At 34.2% G+C, this 19,593-nt stretch overlaps 1 long non-coding RNA gene across 3 annotated transcripts in view; it reads right to left on the reverse strand.

The window, feature by feature from the left end:
* Positions 1 to 502: 502 nt before the first annotated feature.
* The window catches only part of LOC122056557, a 52,414-nt gene continuing 33,323 nt past the window's right edge, over positions 503 to 19,593 (reverse strand). The window contains exons 15-23 of one of the 3 annotated variants that reach the window (XR_006133265.1): positions 18,685 to 18,743; positions 9,572 to 9,728; positions 5,323 to 5,497; positions 5,082 to 5,139; positions 4,867 to 4,972; positions 3,792 to 3,845; positions 3,279 to 3,409; positions 2,510 to 2,680; positions 2,202 to 2,370 (exon numbers count right to left, since the gene is read on the reverse strand). This is a non-coding gene — a long non-coding RNA (uncharacterized LOC122056557). The other 2 variants (XR_006133266.1, XR_006133264.1) reach the window with 2 other exon arrangements.

Consider the following 19,593-nt stretch of genomic DNA (forward strand, 5'->3'; position numbering starts at 1 on the left):
TTCATGTCATGCTCAGATATTGACGATGAGCACATTATTTATCTACAATATTTAGCACAAGCCCCTTTACAACAACAAGAGGACTTCATTAATCCCTTTGCAACGGAAGGTGGTGGGAAAGAAGGTACTACTACTGCTGCTGCTGCTACTACTGCTAAACCTTATTGTCATATCATTGTAGCAACAAATGAAGAATGGATGACCGATTATCCACAAATAAAGCAGTTGGAAGAACAATTGTATTCTTCAGCCATGCCGCAGTATAGGCCATCCCCTGATACTGCAATGGGTCCTGTTGGCTATCCACACGCTAGAGCCATAAAAGAATCTTCCTCTATGATGGCCCAGCAACCACCTATATTCGAAGGATATCGAGCAGGAAAAGGAAGGTTTAAGGCAAAAAACCAATCAGAATGGTGGAATCTTCCTAATGCTCAGCAACAGGCAGGAGTCATATTTGTCATTCCTACCCAGCTAGGAATGTTTAATGATGTCTATATGAGATGGGAAAGTATAACAAAAAAATTTAGTGGCACAGCAAAATTTTACAAATGCGAACGACAAAGCAGAGTTCATTGAAAATCTACTTGGCGAAGCTGAAAAATTAGCTTGGATACAATGGCGAATGACTTTTTTAGATGAATATCAAGAACTCCTTAACGGGCCAGAAGGAAGGGAAGGTACACAAAATATTATTTCTCAAATTCGAAGAATATTTGTTTTAGAAGATCCATACCAAAGCTCAACGCTGATACAAGATGAGGCATATCGAGACTTAGAGCGGCTTTCTTGCAATAATATTAAGGATGTCATTCAATTTATGAATGATTATATATTCAAAATTTGATTTGAAAAGCGGTTTTCATCAAGTTGCTATGCATCCTCAGTCCATTGAATGGACATCTTTTTGGGTACCTGACGGTTTATATGAATTACTCGTTATGCCATTCGGGTTAAAGAATGCTCCCGCAGTATTCCAAAGAAATATGGATAACTACTTCAGAGGAACAGAGCAGTTCATAGCCATATATATTGATGATATCCTGGTATTTTCTAAGAATGAAAAAGAGCATGCAGAACATTTGAAGGTTATGCTTGATATATGCAACAAGAATGGTCTCATACTAAGTCCAACAAAATGAAAATAGGAGTACCTACAATTGATTTTCTGGGAGCCACTATTGGCAATAAAAGAATCAAATTACAGCCTCGTATTATCAAGAGGATCTCAGGATTTCAAGAAAAAGATCTTCAAACAACAAAAGGCCAGCGATCATGGTTAGGACTTCTTAACTATGCTCGTTCTTATATTCCTAATCTTGGAAAAACACTTGGGCCACTATATTCAAAAATTAGCCTGACCGGAGAAAAGAAGATGAATAGTCAGGATTGGGCCTTAGTAAGACAAATTAAAGAAAAGGTCCAACAACTCCCGGATCTCGAGCTTCCACCAGAAAACTAGTTTATCATACTTGAAAGAGATGGCTGTATGGAAGGCTGGGGAGGAATATGTAAGTGGAAGCTACAACAATTTAATCCCAAATCAACAGAAAAAGTTTGTGCATATGCAAGCGGGAAATTCTGTCCACCAAAAGCTACCATAGATGCTGAGATCTATGTAGTAATGAACAGCCTGGATAGCTTCAAGATTTATTATCTTGATAAAAAGGAATTAATGGTCCGAACTAATTGCAAGGCTATAATATCATTTTTCAACAAAAGCTTTCAGAACAAGCCTTCTAGAGTGAGATGGATAGCCTTCACCGACTTCGTCACCAACATGGGCATACCAATTAACTTCCAGCATATCGACGGTAAGGACAACCTTTTGGCTGATGCCTTGTCTCGTCTTGTGTGCAGTTTAACCACATGATGGCATCCACAAGAAGAGACCCTGATGACTCTGGAGGAAGCCCTAAGTCAAATCAAAGCTCAACCCAATCAACATGCCTCCAATTATCTAGCCCACATTATCTACTCCTTACTGAATATGAAGACCTGGTTAACTCAACCCGAACAAGCGCCCTCCTTGAAGAAGAACATGACGCTAGACGACAAATGGCCAGCATCGAAAGAGCAGCATCTCAGCAAGTGCTTGCAAGCTTCGAGAACTTGAGCTTATCTGCCAGCTCAAGGAATACGACTTCCAACGCAGAAGCCACCATGAAGGAAAAGAAACTTATTGGTACAAACAACTGCCAAATGTCAAAGAAGCACGCCTTGAGCTCTGGAAAAGCTACTTTCAACTACAGGATGTCATAAAAAGCATCAAGAACATGCCGCCATGAATGGAACAGCTAATTAACCTTGATTCCCCATAACAATGTATTGAGCCTCGGGGAGCCGCTCACTTGTTATCAGGAATAAAACCTAAAAAGTAAGATAAGTCATATAGACTTAGTTGGAAAGTTATATAGACTTCGTTGGAAAGGTGCTAAAGAAGGAACCCGTGAATGATGATGGGGCTCAATAAGCACCCAGTTCACGCTTTTCTCTTCTATATAAGTACCTTTAGTTCACTCTTGCAAAACACGGAAAAACATCCGGAGTTTTACTTGAGTTTAGCAACAAGGCATCAAACTCTCGTAAGTTTCAGTTCAATCTCTTGTAAGTTTACGTTCCATTTTGTGAATAAGAGTCCTGAAAGTTCGTGGCTGCAAATTGTTCTAGTGTGTGAATCCTAAAAGGATAAAATTACATGAGAAATCAAAGGAGGAAATGAAAGTAAATATCTATTATAAAATCAATGATAATTGCAAGTGAACTTCTATGGATGAAAAAAGGTATGCATACGTTGCACCATAACTTAAAAGAAAAACACTTTATAAAAGTAACTTTACATAAATGAAAAAGGAAAAATTATAGATATAAGAAAGCATGTACTATCATTTCAACAGCTTATCAAGTCTTCTGAAAGAATTCAAAAACAGCTCAAGTAGATTTCGTCCCCCAAACACCAGAAAACCTGACTCTATTGTGAAAAAAACAAATTAGACACTAAAATATCAGACATCACAAATTACAGAGAACGTAGATTTAGAAACCAATATGAAAAAATTAATCTGAACAAATTTTAAAGAGAGACCACAAGTTTTCACAAACCACACTGATCCATCCATTTCAATAGAAGATTGAAAAAGAAAATCAGTCAAATATATAAAACTCAATTAGTTCAATAGAATAGCTTATTGCCAATAAACAAATTTTCAACTCCAAGAAGCAGGGAAATTAAGTGAAGATTCAAAAAACTACATCGCATATGTCAAACAAATTGTTACCTGCAATTATAGAAATCTTAGCATCCAAGAAAAGCAAGCTCTCAAATTACAAAAGAGCAGTAGTTATCAGGGCATAATGGAATGAATTTAACTCCCAACACAGCAAGAAAACAAATCCGTGCAAGCATCAACTGCAAGACAACAGAGTAAAAAAATGCATCAGATTTGTTAGAAATACTTAATTAAGTAATTGTTTCAAGAAACAGATTAAAAAAAAGCATTGTTATCCAAATTAAAATTTGAATTAATCAATATATAAAAAGGTCACCTAAGATCTCAAAAGGAGTCTTGATGTAAATAAAAAGAAAGTAAGAAAACAAATGCCGATTATAAAATAAAACAAAATCACAAGTGAAGTATTGATGAGAAAAGTTAATAGTTCGTTAGATGGTAAATCCTATGGACAGAATAAAAAGTTGATAGAGCATATAACAATGATTATTTAGATATTTGAGGATATAAATTAAGTGATAATAGAACTATCAAGTTCTTTAGAAAGAATAATATTGGCACCTCGAGCAATATGATTTGAGCGTGATGGACAAGTTTCCTGGTGTCACTTGTAATCTGTTACAAAGTAAAAATCATAAGAGAAGGAACAAGCAGATTTACAAAAAAAAGTGTTAATCTATAACAAACATAAAGAGAAATTATCAAAGAAAAGTATTTTCACATATATAGACCTTATAACTGAAAGAAGAATAAATAGGGGCAGCACTTTTTGCCCATGATAATGCAATATATCATATCAAAGATGTACAGAAACACAATTTATCCAAATTTAAGTGCTTCATCTAGAATTTTATTAACATAATGGATTCCAAACAAGCCTATAATTTGAGAGAAGCAAATTCAGTTTTTATTAACACAGAAATGCTAGAAATTATAAAAGATTGGATAATGAGTTTGCATCTCATACTTTTCGATCAGAATTTCCTAGATCCTTCAACAAATTAGGTGTTATCTTAGCATTAATATCCTCGTGAGGAAGTCAATCATATCTAGATTCAGAAAAAGAGAATTCAATAAAAAAGGACAGCTTGGTGCACGAAGCTCCCGCCATGCGGATCCCGGGAAGGATCCATTGTACGCAGCCTTATCCTACTTTTTGCAAGAGGTTGTTCCCAGGATTTGAACCCGTGACCTTTTGGTCACAAAGCGACAAAATGATGTCTTTTCAACAAAAAGATAATTGTCAAATAAGTAACCATAGTGATGAATTAAATAAATCCAACAAAAAGATAATGTTGCATCATTCGTACTTGACCTTATATGCGTTCTTTTCACACTTAGCATCCAAAGCACTCAAAAGAGCAAGCTAGACATCAGTCAGGAAACCTTTAATATCTCAGAAAGCAAAACTTAAGATTTTGATCGTCATAACAATTATTATTTGAAAAGTCAAAAAAATTTAAACTGGACCTACAAATTTATGTAAGATTCCAATAAATCTGATAGTTGCATTCGTGATTTTATGTAGATTGCAACCCAAACTCTTTGCGAAAATTAATTAAATTTTATAACCAACGCTTACTTTGAAGAAAAGATTTTGTGAGAATTACAAGTTGTAAAAAGATTCCAACAGCACCTTTAACTTTATAGGCATAATTCCAAAGTCTTCAACTGTAGATACCATCCATGAAATGCCTTCACCGGAAACCTTGGGATTCTTGCTCTTTCATGATTTTGTAGAGCTTGAACATCAACAAAGCATCTTGTAAGAGATTATACAAATTTAAATAAAAAAATTGTAAAAACAAATCAAATTCCTTTAATATCAAAAATAAATCATTGACCAACTACCTCACAAAAAATGGTAAAGCATTCCATTGCTTGATTTCATGTTTTAATATAAGCAGCCCTGTCGTTTATGCATGTCAAAAAGAAACATCCACTTAGACCCATTAGATTAAATATCCTTAAAATTCAAATCTAACTACAATGGCAAATTAGAGTGGGAGAGCCGGCATGGGAGCAACTCATTCAAGAAAACTTTTGACATAGATACAAGAATATGAAGGAAAAATAAATAGTTGTTCCATACCCAAAAGACACAGCACCACGCATCACTTTGGAATTTTTTTCATGATGGAAGCCATTTAAGTAATGACATCAATGAGCAGGTGCTGAACTTGTCCCCATAAACACACTAAAATCTCTTATTAAGAAGTGTTGAAATCTATAACTATCTTTTTGTAATTTCCACTTTGGTATGTTACCTGTACATTTTTCTAATTCCATCAAAGTACATCACATAAAAACCAAATCAAAATCTAAACATATTATCTAGATTATGAAGATTCTCAATTTCCTCTTTAAAAAACAAATAGCTTAAAAGACATATCTTGGTGAGTGTTATTCTCCCTAGCATAAGTGTTATATGATTGATTTTACGGCATATTCTCAATCATTACAAGTAATGAAAATCCTGTAGGTTGTACTACTTTACAATTGATATATGAAGTTATAATACAATGAAGCATGCTACACATAATGACAACCTAGATTTATCACTTATGTTCCTATATGGAAGCACACCATATATGTAGACTAGAACACTAAAACATAATAATGACAAGAAAGAGGGATTCATTATATTCTAGTCGTTCCTTCCAAACATTACTCTTTATTTGAGAGAGTTTCCACCTTTACGCATGATCCCAATCTTCTTTCAATTTCCTCTAAACTCATTTCGCAATCAAACAAATTAAGAACCAAATTAGAAATAGAGTATTAGCAAAAAATATACCCAAAAGATTTAATGAATAATTATTCTATGTTAGTTTTTTTTCCTACTTTGCAATCTAATTCCTAGGGTTGTAAACAAGCCGAGCAGAGCCGAGCTTTGGGGTGTTCAAGCTTGTTTGATAAGATAACCGAGCCGAACCGAGCTTAAAATGAACCAAGCTTTTGAAATGAGTGTTCAAGCTTGGCTTGGTTTATTTTTTATGAGCTTGAGCTTGTTTGAAGCTTGGCTTGAACTTGATTCGTTTAGATATTATCAAGCTCTCAATTCAAGCTTGGCTTGAGCTTGGTTCGAGCTTGGTTTGAGCTTGGTTCATTTAGATGTAATCAAGCTCTCAATTCAAGCTTGTTTGATTGTTTGAAACTTTTAATTGTTTGATTGGTTATTAAGATTGATAATTTAAATTTATTTATTTTATTTTATTTTATTTTATTGTTTATTTAAAATATTGAAAAGAGTTTTATTAATAAATATGGTTCATGAACATTGTTCACGAACGTTGTTCACGAACGTTAACGAGCTGAACACATATGTGTTCAAGCTTGTTTGTTTAGCTTAACGAGTTGTTCAAGCTTGTTTGTTTAATTAATCTAATATATATTGAGCGAACATAAACAAGTTCTTACCAAGCCGAACACCAAGCTTGTTCACGAACGCTTGGTTCATTTACAGCCCTACTAATTCCATTTAAAAGAAAACAAGAGGCCTGTAATTCCAAAAAAAACATAATTGGAGTTTCCCATAGACTTATGTTTCAAACCGTGTTCATAATACGGTTAACTATGTTCATAACAGATTGTCTATTGTTCTCTTCTTCTCTAGAATAGCTAAGCAAGATCATGTTACCTACACCCCAAAGCCACAACAAACATTGGTTAACCATTGTGTTCTCTCAACTTCAATTTATCCTTCTTATTCCCTATAGACTTGTGTTTCAAACCGTGTTCATAATACTTATTAAGCAAAATATAGCGACTCATAAATATTAATCTTTAAACATCACTTATGTAGAGGCAAAGAGCACTTTGGATGGTATAAAATATGAGTTCAAATAAAATACAAGAAGTAGGGCCATTTTTATTTAGAATGCGAGAAAAACTAATGGTGAGTTCAAACAAAACTCACATGCCACAACGATACAATTTAAATAGGATCATGTGTTACATTATACTTAGTCTAGTCTTGTATTGCAATCATACCCAAAAAGTTGGGACTAACATGGCTTGACGACCATAATAATTCCTGGAAAAATGAAGCTCGTATATGCTAAATAAGATCACCTATATACATAAATCGAACACAAACCCAATATTTGTTAACCATATTAGTTAAGTAAAAAAACCTTGCTACCAATAACTTAAGTGTTAAGTAAACTAACATATTAAATTATTATGTTAATAATTAGATCATGAACCTTTACTATGCATGTCCAAGTAATTGTGTAAATATCACACCAAACATAAACTCCAAAAGAGCTCCTAGCATGCAATAATAAGATGTCACTTCAGAACCAAATTTCCTCAACTATTAATAGGAAAGAAAAAATGAAATGAAAAAAATTACAACCTCAAAAGCCCCATGAATAAATGCAATTTTTCAAAAAAAAAAATGCACGTGTTTGGATGCTTGTTGGAAAGATCAAAACTCAGATCCTTGAAACCTATACATAGAGATTAGATAATCAATATAAAGTAGAAATAAAAACATTTACGGTTTTGAGAAAGATTGAGAAAATAAAGATAAAAAAAATTAGAGGCAAAAGCAAACAAGATGGGAAAGATAAATAAAAAAGTTAAAAGATAAATATAGATATGAATAAGTGGAAGACACGAAACAAGAATGATCATCTAACCCAAATGGTGTATCTAATACATAGATTTCTCAATAATTACATTGATTATAAGCTATCTACCTATATAGAAATTTGTGATGCTAGGGTTATATAACCAATAAGTAATGATTATGTGTGCATATGTATAATCTAAACCATTTTATATAATTTTCATCTTAAAAATACACTTCAAGCATATTCTCCAGGGGAAATCGTCTCTATAATATGAACAAGATAAAATATAATCAATATGTTGCTATAAGTTTATTGTTGCTAAAGTTAATATTGAACAAGAAACAAAAGAAATTCTTAGCCATTGCACCAAAAGAAACTTGTTTAAGCAATAGACTAAAATTTGTTTAATCTTCCTAGTAGTAATTTTGCTAGGATTGGCTGAACTAAAACAAAAACATTTAATCTACAATGGAAAAGTTCATTTACATACACTGTTCATGTGAGAAAATATTTACTTTGAATGAAACAACAAAATCTTGAATCTTTATAATCAACACACAAAAATTAATACATATGTTCATGCAAACATTAACAAAAATAAATAAACAAAAAATCTGGAAAGAAATGTTATAGTATTCTTTGGTTATTTGACCCGCAACATAAACTTTAATGAAATCACTTAACTACAACGCAAGAGTAACAACATCTATTTTGATGGGCCAAACAAGTTATAGTGGAATTGTATATAAGTATAGCTATCTATTTTGAAGGGAAGCCTTGGCGCAACGATAAAGCTGTCACAGGTTCGAATCCTGGAAACAGTCTCTTGCAAAAAGCAAGGTAAGGTTGCATACAATGGATCCTTCCCCGGGACCCCGCATAGCGGGAGCTTCGTGCACCGGGTTGCCTTTTTTTTTTATCAAATCTCACGGTGGTGTTGGATTTTTATGTGAATTTGAAAGATATGTAGTAGGGCCGACACACACTTAAAAGAAAAACACTAGCACCATAATAATAAAATATTTAGCTATTTATCTTTATCTTTATCTTTATTTTATCCAATCAATCTGAGGTAACCAGTCACAGTGCACAATTAATACTTTCAGAAAAATATATGTAAAATCAAATATCATTTCTGAAATGGATTTTCCAAAGTTAGAAATGATAAATATGTAACCCTTCTAGACACTCAGGAAAAAGATGAATTCAAACATATTGTCGGGGTTCTAATGAATCCAAATAATAGCATCACTATTCTACATCTATACTCACATGATTTCAATTAATTGACACAATATTTGTACGGTCTAATAAAATGAAGCATATTGCTTGAACTAATTGTTAGAATTAAGAGGAAAAAAATGACATAAGAATTATCACAATTAAGTTACACTAAGCTTTGTTTGATGATTATAGCCTTCACTGAATATGCACCAACTAAATGTACAACAAATTTGCTATATACTTTACTAATGACGAATTGGCATGGTGATACAAATAAATAGTGTTTAAAAAAATCTTACTTACTAGAGGATTCAGAGCTTTTATAAGCATGATACTAGAAAAGTGGCAAAATAGTTTTCGTTGCATCCATCTTTTGCTGCTTGTTTGCATTAATCTTATTAATATAGTCATCAAGATTATTTTGGTTAATGAATCCATTTTCTCTTTCCAATAAGGTCTATCAATCCCTGGTCAGCTGCTGCTAAAGTTGCAGTATCTTGAATAGATATTTTTGGGTTGATACTTTCTTAGAAGTACCTTCTAAAATTAAATCAGAATCTCTTGATTGTCTTTATCCTTCGTCAGCAGTATACTCTTCATCAGCTGAGTTATAAACTTCATTAGGAATAGCTTCCTGAATCAGAATCCCTTATGATACTATGAAAAATAACGGGCTACTTTGCTTAAGTTGTTCCTGCAAATTTTATTACCTTTAAAACGGAAAACAAAATAACTAGTTACTTTACTTAAGTTGTTCCTGCAAAACATGACAGTATATGATGGTAAGAAAACTAGAAACTGTGCTCAAGGAGAACAGTTAAAGGCAATCAAAGTTCTGATATACAGGAAAATATTTTAAAGTAGCTAACCAACTTTGCTGAAGCCTACCTACCCCAGTATTATTTCATTGAGTTCACTCATCGAAGGAGTTCTTTCCACAGCATGCACTTGTAATATAAGTCTGTTTTCACTATCAATATCACCCTGAGTAATGGAGAAGCAGATGGAAGATAGAAGCAAAAGTTTGAAGTCTTTTCTTCGATGTTTCCAAGTTCAAAAATCAACAAAAACATATTACCTGTAGCTAAGTATGTATTACACTTTCATCCTTAGGGTAGTTATTCTAAACTAGCATTTTGTACAAGGGCATAGATCTTTTGAAGGATTTTCCAAACATATCTATAGATATTATGTCATTAATTTCATTTTTCTAGTAGTGCAACTGATAGTTTCTTTTCTTTTCTTTTCTTTTCTTTTTAACCAATTAAAATTTATGTTAGGGTTTAAATACTAATTGAGTTTAAGTAATTAAAGCATTAATAGGTTTAAGTAATTAATGTATTAATAAGTTAACGAATCCGACCAGATTGCTAGCAATCCGACCCGACTTATCCTTTTAAATACATGTTTTATTTCTCCTCCCTCACCTTTAGAGTCGTCGACCTCCCCCACACCCCCATCCAAACCCTAACAACTTCGGAGGAGATAGAGGAAGAACCCCATCCGAACGCTTAAGTTCGTCTTTCTCTACGTCTCGCTAGTCATCTTCTATATGCAAAAACACCAAGGCAAGTTCGCTTTTCGGTTTTCGATATTTACTGCACCATACGGATCGTAGTATAATATTTTGATTTATGTCGTAAGGTTTTCTATTATGCTTTTATTGCACTATATGGATTATATTCGCCTTTCCCTATGTTTCTGCTTTTTATCACGCTACATGGATTATAAATACGAAAGCATGCATATTACATACTCAATAACAAGACAGATTATGGATGAGAAAGCTAAATTAACGTACATTTGTTTTGTTGTTTGATACTTTTTAAATGTGGTATATTTTGACTTGCCTTTGTTTTGACCAAATAGGAAGAATTATTGATCTGATTGCATTGTTTTGTATTAATTTGTTGACATGCAAAACCTTGTTGCCCAAAAGGTTATTGTGTTGTTTTATATTAATTTGTTGACATGCAAAAATTTTGTAGTTCAAAGGGTCATTAATAGACATGCACTTAGATAACTGATCTTGTAGTATATTCATGCAATATCAAGCTTTCAAATGACACTAAAATTACAGATTTCATGCATCTTTTATTGTTTCAGTGCATTATACGTTGTCTAAAAGTTATGTTGTTACTAGTTGGTTTAGGTAGATATATTGCTAGGTATTGGCTTGGCTATATTATCCAAAATAGTATTAACTTTTTTTTAAACAGTAGGTAGAAGTCCTGGCTCGATGAATCTTATGTTTCTGAGTGGTTGAAATTGTTAAAAGGTCGATACAAATAACTTCTTAATTTTATGTCTTGGCTCGATGAATCCAGTTTAAGAAGGGTTCAGAGAACCTTATCAAATAAGAGTTAGGGAATCTGGCTTAAGAAGGTCCGGTGAACCTACCAAAACAAAAGGTTAGGAAATCCGACTTAAAAAGGATCCGGTGAACCTTACTAAAACAGAGGGATTAGGGGATCCAATTTAAGAAGGGTGAACCTTACCAACCTAGTACTAGGGTAAACGTTTCGTCAAACGATCAGAGGGAATGTTAATTACAAGTCTTGTAATTTACATACAAGTCTTACAAATAAAATAAAAGATAACAAAGGTAAAAGAAGGGTATGTTAATTTAGGGTAATTTGGAGGTTCATGAAACTAATATCAGAAGTTACTCTCTATCACTATTTAACATGGTACTTATCAAAATATTTCATGTGAATGCGACAAATGATATTTATATAAAAGGTTGAACTTGCTATGTCTTTTAGACTCACTAGATCTATATGGTGCAGGTAATGAGGAGACGGAAGGACTTGATGGATGAGAGGTCTTATACTTGACAGTGCACACCTGAGGGCTTCTTTCTTAGTCTCGTTTTCTTCTTGCATTAGGGTGTTGGGTCTTCTAGTCGAAGTTGAGTCATTTGTTTTGGTAATTCGTAAAATACGGCAACAATAACAACAACCAAGTCTTTTTCCATTAGGTGGGGTCGGCTGTATGAATCCTCTTATGTCATTTAGCTCTATCTCCTATTATATCATCATCTATATTTAAATAAATTTTATCTTGTTTTATTGACCAAGTCTTTTTTGGTCTTCCTCTTCCTCGTTTGATATGCATGTTTATCATAGTTTCACATCGCCTAACTGGAGCATTTATTAATCGTCTAAGTACATGTTCGTAAAATCTTAAACGTGTCTCTCGGAGTTTTTCCTCAATAGACGCAACTTCAACTTTCTCTCTAATGCTCTCATTTCTTATTTTGTCCATCCTCGTATGTCCACACATCCACCTTAACATCCTCATCACTGCAACTCTCATCTTCTGCTCATAGCTCAACATTCAGCTCCATATAACATAGCAGGTCTAACTGCGATTTTATAGAACTTACCTTTAAGTTTAAGAAACACTCAACGCTCCTCTCCATTTCACCCATCCTGCTTGTATTCTATGTAAGACATATCTCTCAATCCCTCCATCGTTTTGCAAAAATGATCCTAAATATTTAAATCTCTCGGTTCCGGGCAACTCGTCCTCTCCTATCTTAACAATTGTTTCATTACTTCTAATATTACTAAACTTAAATTCCATATATTCTGTCTTTAATCTACTAAGCTTAAAACTTTTTCCTTCTAGTGTTTCCCTCAAAGATTCTAGTTTAGCATTTACTCCTTCACATGTTTCATCCACCAAAATAATATCATCTGTAAACAACATGCACCACGGTACTGTGTCTTGAATGTGTGCAGTGAGTTCGTCCATAATTAGTGTAAAAAGATGGGACTTAGAGCTGATCCTTGATGTAACCCTATCTTTATTGGAAATGCTTTAGTTACTCTGCCTGAAGTCTTTACTCTGGTCGTTATATCCTCATGCATATCCTTAATTAATTCAATATATGTTACGCTAACACCTCTCTCTTTTCTAAAATTCTCCATATATTTTCTCTTGGGACTCTATCATAAGATTTTTCTAAATCAATGAATACCATGTGTAGATCTTGTTTTTGCTCCCGATATTTTTCAATTAATTGTCTAAGAAGATGTATAGCTTCTATTGTCGACCTTCCAAGCATGAACCCAAATTGATTTTCTGTCACTGTGGTCTCCTTCCTTAATATTTTTTCTATTACTTTTTCCCAAAATTTCATAGTATGACTCATTAATTTAATACTCCTATAGTTTGCACAATTTTGTACATCTCCCTTGTTCTTATATAAGGGAATTAGAGTACTTATCCTCCATTGATCATGCATTTTTTTCGTTTTCAATATCATGTTAAATAATTTTGTAAGTCATTCAATATATTGTTTCCCTAAGCACTTCCATACCTCTATCGGAATATCATCTGGTCCAATGACTTTTCCTTTGTGCATCTCATTTAAAGTATGTTTTACTTCTGAAGTTTGAATTCTACGATAAAAATTAAAATTTCTATACTCATTTGATCTACTTAAATTACTTAAGTTAAGTTGGTCACCTAAATCTTCATTAAAAAGTTGATGAAAATACCTCTTCCACAGCTCTTTTACTTCTCCATCGTTTACTAATACCCTATTACATTCATCTTTAATACATTTTATTTGGCTAAGATATCTTGTTTCCTTTCTCTTACTTTAGCTATTCTATAAATGTCTCTTTCCCCTTCTTTTGTATCTAATTTTTGATATAATCGTTCAAAAGTTTCATTTTTTGCTTCACTCACTACTTTCTTAGCTTCTTTCTTGGCTATTGTGTATTTTTTTAAGTTTTCCTCATACTTACAAATATATAATTCCTTATAAGCTATTCGTTTTTCCTTCACTTTCTCTTGTACTTTCTCATTCCACCACCAAGATTCTTTACTTAGTGGTGCATGTCCCTTTGACTCACCGAGTACACTCTTAGCTACTATTTTCAACTTTGATACCATCTTATCTCATATTGTATTAGAGTCACCGTATATTTCACCTAATGCTGGTACTTCTACCCTCTCCTTAAATATATTTTGTTTCCCATCCTTTAACTTCCACCACTTAATTCTAGGAATCGTATATATTTTCTTTCTATTGATACTATGTTTGAGGCGTATATCCAACACTACTAACCTATGTTGGGTAGTTAAGTTTTCTCTAGGGATGACTTTGCAATCTTTACAAATCTTTCTATCCTTCTTCCTTGGGAATTGATTGGAATAATAATTAAATAATAAGATTATTTGAAAAATAATCTTATTGGAATTGTTTGATTTTTTTGAGAATTTTTCGGAGCACGTAAGGCGTATTTTGAGGGGGCGAATCTATAGGCTTGGGAAAATCCTGTTTGGAATACCACTTATGTGGGAATTGATTTATCAAATAACCTAAGTATATGTATACATTAAAACATAGGTTTCTTTTTCTTTATTTCCCCGATTCATTCCTCCTTCGCCCTCTCCTTCTTGCGACGACTCCTCCCGATTTCCCCATCTCCATCCCCGATCGCCCTCTGCCCCCATCGAGCGTCGGCGCCAGGACTCTTCACAGCCGCAAATGCCACCTCCTCTGCCTTCTCTCCGTATCTCCTCCGACCACCATAAGCCGATGCTAGGTCACTGCCACCTTGTTCCATCTCCTTTCTCGATCCCGTCGCCTGTGCCCTAGCCACCCTCTACCCTAGCTTGGATCCACCATCAGCGTGTCGTGCCCTAGTGCCGACACAGATCCAGCACATTCTTCTTCGAGCCGTGCCCTAGCGACGCCATTCTCCTCTGCTCGGATCACCTCCACAGTTGCAACTAGCGTTCATCCAAGAGGGATCAGTGGATATGATTAAGGGTTTCAATTTGCACTGTTCGTCGGTGGCGATCCACAACTCCAACCACTTTTCCGACAAGTAAGCACACTGATCTCGTGCCAACAGTAGAGCAATCGGATTTAGGGTGAATCTGGGTTAGTGTTGGAATATTCAGAAGCTATGTTAGTGTTGAGACTTTTGTGCTTAATCAGCTTCCTATTTTTTTCTTAGCTCTGGCCGATAGCGCTGTTCCGACCATCTTTTCGACAGTAAGGGGTTTTCCGGTAGTGGGCTGATAGAAGGATACTCAAATTTGGGTAAGTTGTGGTTTGATTCATATATGAATGTAGATTTAAATTGGAACGGTGTAGTTGTTAATCTGTTGTTATTTGGATAATTAGTGATTTAGTGGATTTAGAATATTTATGATAAGATTTGATTAGTGATCAATTGGTAATGAATTAAGTGATTCATGATGCTAGGTTTGGTTAAATATGAATTACTAAATATGAATTTGGATCAGAAGATGAAACAATTGGTTGATTGAGGATTATTGGATTATCATTAATTAGGGTTAATTAATGATCGTTTCGATTAGGGTTTTTCCCTATTAGTTTAGGTCTTGAAGCTATACAATATGTGATTTGCAGGACTTTGATTCGAGATGAGAGTCTCGACGTGGGTTCTATTTCGGATACGATCTCTATTTTTTAGGCGGGTACCTTTGACTTATCTCTTTTGATATGCGTAGTAATTTATAGCGAGTAGTAATGATTGTGTTTAGCTACCATTGGTATGTCACTACTTGATACTTATAGCATGTCTTTGTTTGTTATTATCTGTTATGCATTTAGACTTATATTCTTTTGTTCTTGTCATGTGTACTTATGATCATATAAGTAGTGACATACATTGTCTTACTGTTTACAGGACTAGTTACTAGACATACATGACATGTGTACCTAGTTTCATGATACTTAGATCCTTGTTGGATTTCTTTACCTTTTTGGTATTATATATTATGGAGGTGTTAGGATTTACATGTTGTAGTGTCATGCATCATCTTGCATGATTGCATGTTGAGCGATTGTCAGCTCCATTGTTGTTGAGCACATCGCCAGTTACATGATCTACACACACAACCACTCATGGATTAGTGGTACATCAGGCAGGGTGTGTGCAGTTTGCTCTGTCGGTCCGCTCATGGGTAGCGATGACTACAGCGTGTAGCGGGCAGGGATCCCTCCCCTTTACCATGATATAGGGAGATGAGAGCTTAGGCTCCCCCACTATGTTTGGGGTAGGAGGATAGGTGTACTCCGACAACATTCTGTCCACTCGGTCACTCAGGAGTAGTGATGACAAAGTGCACAGTTATCATAGCCCTACCCACTCGGTCTCACCATCGCGTGTGAGATGGCTGACTGACGTCAGGGGTGACCATGCCATATTTGCATCATATGCATGGATTGCATTTATTGCTTGTAGTTGCTGCATTTTGTATGTTGCATATTTGATGGTTGCATATGATTGGCATGCATATAGGAGACACTTTATGTCTGGTCTTATGACCCATATATCCAGATAGGAGGTCCTGGTGAGTACAGTTTCTTCAGCCTTTTCAGTTCACATTTCTTATTATTGTTCGGGAAACTGTACCGCATGATTATTACTGGTAGTTATATTTTACTATGCATGTCCGCTTGATACCCGCTGAGTTGTTGAACTCACTACTCCTTATTTTTCCTGTTGTTTTCAGGTTAGCACATAGATATGTCGTGTCGCTCGGAGTATCCTGTCTGTCGGTCCCACGTCACATCAGAAGACGGTTTACCTCGCTCTTGATTTTTTTTTTTATATATTCCTTATTGATTTAGCTTTGTATTGGTATTTAGCCACGTGATTATTTTATCGTTTTGGTGTTGTATTTGTGTTTAAGCCGTGCCGGCACGCATTGTGTTGTTTTGGTTTGTATGGACTTTCTTTTTGTTTTCCGTTATGTTCTTAGTACAGTCGTATGGGTTGTTATATCTTGTGATTATTTTGTTCCAGCCGAGTGAACTGACTATATAACTGCGTGGTTGTATATATATATATATATATATATATATATATACGAGCCGTGTGGGCTGATGTATTTTGTTTGTGACGTATTCATGCTTCAGATTGTCATCGGTACAGGGGAGATGCTCCCGGATTTTTCTCTGGCAGGGACTCCTCTGGGGCGTGACATAATTGGTTGAGTTCATCTCACTTGTTAGTTGCACTGTTTGTTCTTTTGAAGATTTTATTCACTATTATGATATTCAAACTCAAATTATTTTGGGTTTCAAGTTGAACCAGTTTATAATGTAGTATCATTTGAAGTTGTTCTATTTAATTTGAATCTCTTAAATGTTAATACATTGTTTGATCACAACACTATATAGGAGAAGTTGATACAATAGAGAAAAATCAAAAGGTCACAACAACAACAATCATGGGCAAGTACCCCAATGACACTAAAGTATCTCACTTTGATCCTGGTGAAATGGGAACTCATAAGAACAATAAATGGTTGAACCCAAGCCAAAAAACATTACTAACTCCCAATCATGGATGGCAACCTGAGGCTAGCTAATGATAACATCAGAATTTAATAATAAATATGGCTTGAAGACATTAATTACGATTCAAGCCAAGAGATTCAAAGGGACACCATTTTCAGCTAAGAATATTCTTAACATAGAAGGCAAAAAAAAAAAAGAATCACACATTAACCTAAACCAGTGGTTAAGGTGAGTAAGCTCACTTGAAATTCAATTGCATCCAACAAGTTAGAAGCTTAAGTAAAGAGCGAAAAAGCATACACTGCAGTTGGCAAAATATAGAAACCAAATCACGAAGGTTAAGTCCATTCTCATTTGTCTGTATATTCCTAAAAGAAGAGTTCTTCAGGATACTAAGTGCTAAAGTGCTAAATTATTGGGGTAGAACTACAAGCCAGTTCATCAATCACTAGTCCTCTATAGATATAATCCTTGGGCCATAAATATTAGTAGATGTGTGTATATAACATGAAAGGTTCAATATTATCAGATACAAAGTGGCATTTCATGAGTGCACTTGATCATATTGACAATATATCAAACTGATACCAGTTTCACATGCTCACATACTCTAATTGGTTAGCTTTTCTAGTTTATGTCAATATTATGAGAGAAATAAAGTATATGGTCATCTCCATTGTTTTTGTTAAGCCGTATTTGTAAATAAATTTTATATAAGAAATCAATACATGATAATATAATCACTTAGACAACTCTTTATTAGAAAACAAAATCACTTGGGGAATTAATTAAAGGATCATGCAAGGAACATTTAAATCAAAGCCTCTAGGTGAGATGCCTAAGGCAAAAGTACTCAACCAAAATAACAAAAGAACAAATGGTATAAGAAAAATTGATGACCGAATCTAAAATAGTCAGTCTAGGTGTTGAATATTTGGATTGTATTAACTTAACTATTATAATGTTGAATCATCCACCACCTGTGATAGAAAAATACTTATATGGCAACAACAAAAAGCATTATAGAGCACCGGCATGGTATTTTTACTACTCATATTTAATTGAAAGCATAACTTTGAACAGAGAAACTCTAATAGGACTTGGCATTAAAACAAACAATTGGTCAAATAGGAAAGCAACTGCTTGTAAAACTAGAAAAGAAGGAAAGCAACAAAGTCATAAATGGAAAACAAAATAACCGGTTACTTTGCTTAAGTTGTTGCTGCAAAACATGAGTTTGTGATAGTTAGAAAACTAGAACCCAAGATCAAGGAGAACATTTAAAGGCAATCAAAGTTTTGATATACAGGAAAATATTTTCAAGAAGCTAACCTACTTTGTTGAAGCCTACCTGCCCAGCATTATTTCATTGAGCTCACTCATTGAAGGAGTCCTTTTCACAGCATGCTCCTGCAATATAAGTTTGTTTTAACTATCACTCACCTTGAGTAATGGAGAAGCCGATGGAAGATAGAAGCAAAGGCTTGAAGTCTTTTCTTCCATGTTTCTCAATTCAAAAAACCAACAAAAACTTGTTTCCTGTTTCTATTTTAAAACTAGCATTTTGTACCAGGGCATAGATCTTTTGTAGGATGCATGACAAGAATGAAAAGTAATCGGGAAACAGAAGATAGAAGGTTTATATCAAGGAAATATAAATGGTTGTTCCATACACAAAGGCACAGCACCACACATCGCTTTGGAAATTTTTTCACAGAGGAAGCTATTTAAGTAATGACATCAATGACTTTTTGTTGAACCTGTCCCATAAACAAACACGTTAAAATCCCTTATCAGATAAGTGTAGAAATCAATAACTATTTTTTTATAATTTTTACTATGGCATGCCACGATATGTTTTTCTCATTCCATCTAGGTATAGTACATAAAAATAGAATAACAATCTCACATCTAGATCCTAAAGATTCTCAATTTTTTCTTAAAAAAGGTCAATAACTACAAAAGACATATCTTGGTCAGTGTTATTCCGACCCACATTAGTGTTATAATGATTGATTTGATAACATGTTCTGAATCATGATAAGTAATGAAATCTTGTAGGTTGTACTACTTTTGAATTGATATACGGTGTTATAATACAATGAAACATGCTACACATAATGACAACACAGATTTATCACTTATGTTCCTATACGAAAGAATGTCACATAGGTAAACTAGACAACTAAACATAATAATGACAAGAAAGAGGGGTTCATTACTTTCTAGTTGTCCTTCCAAACACTATTTATTTGAGAGA

Source organism: Zingiber officinale, chromosome 3B (genome assembly GCF_018446385.1).
Source record: "Zingiber officinale cultivar Zhangliang chromosome 3B, Zo_v1.1, whole genome shotgun sequence".
In the NCBI taxonomy this organism is placed as follows: Eukaryota; Viridiplantae; Streptophyta; class Magnoliopsida; order Zingiberales; family Zingiberaceae; genus Zingiber; species Zingiber officinale.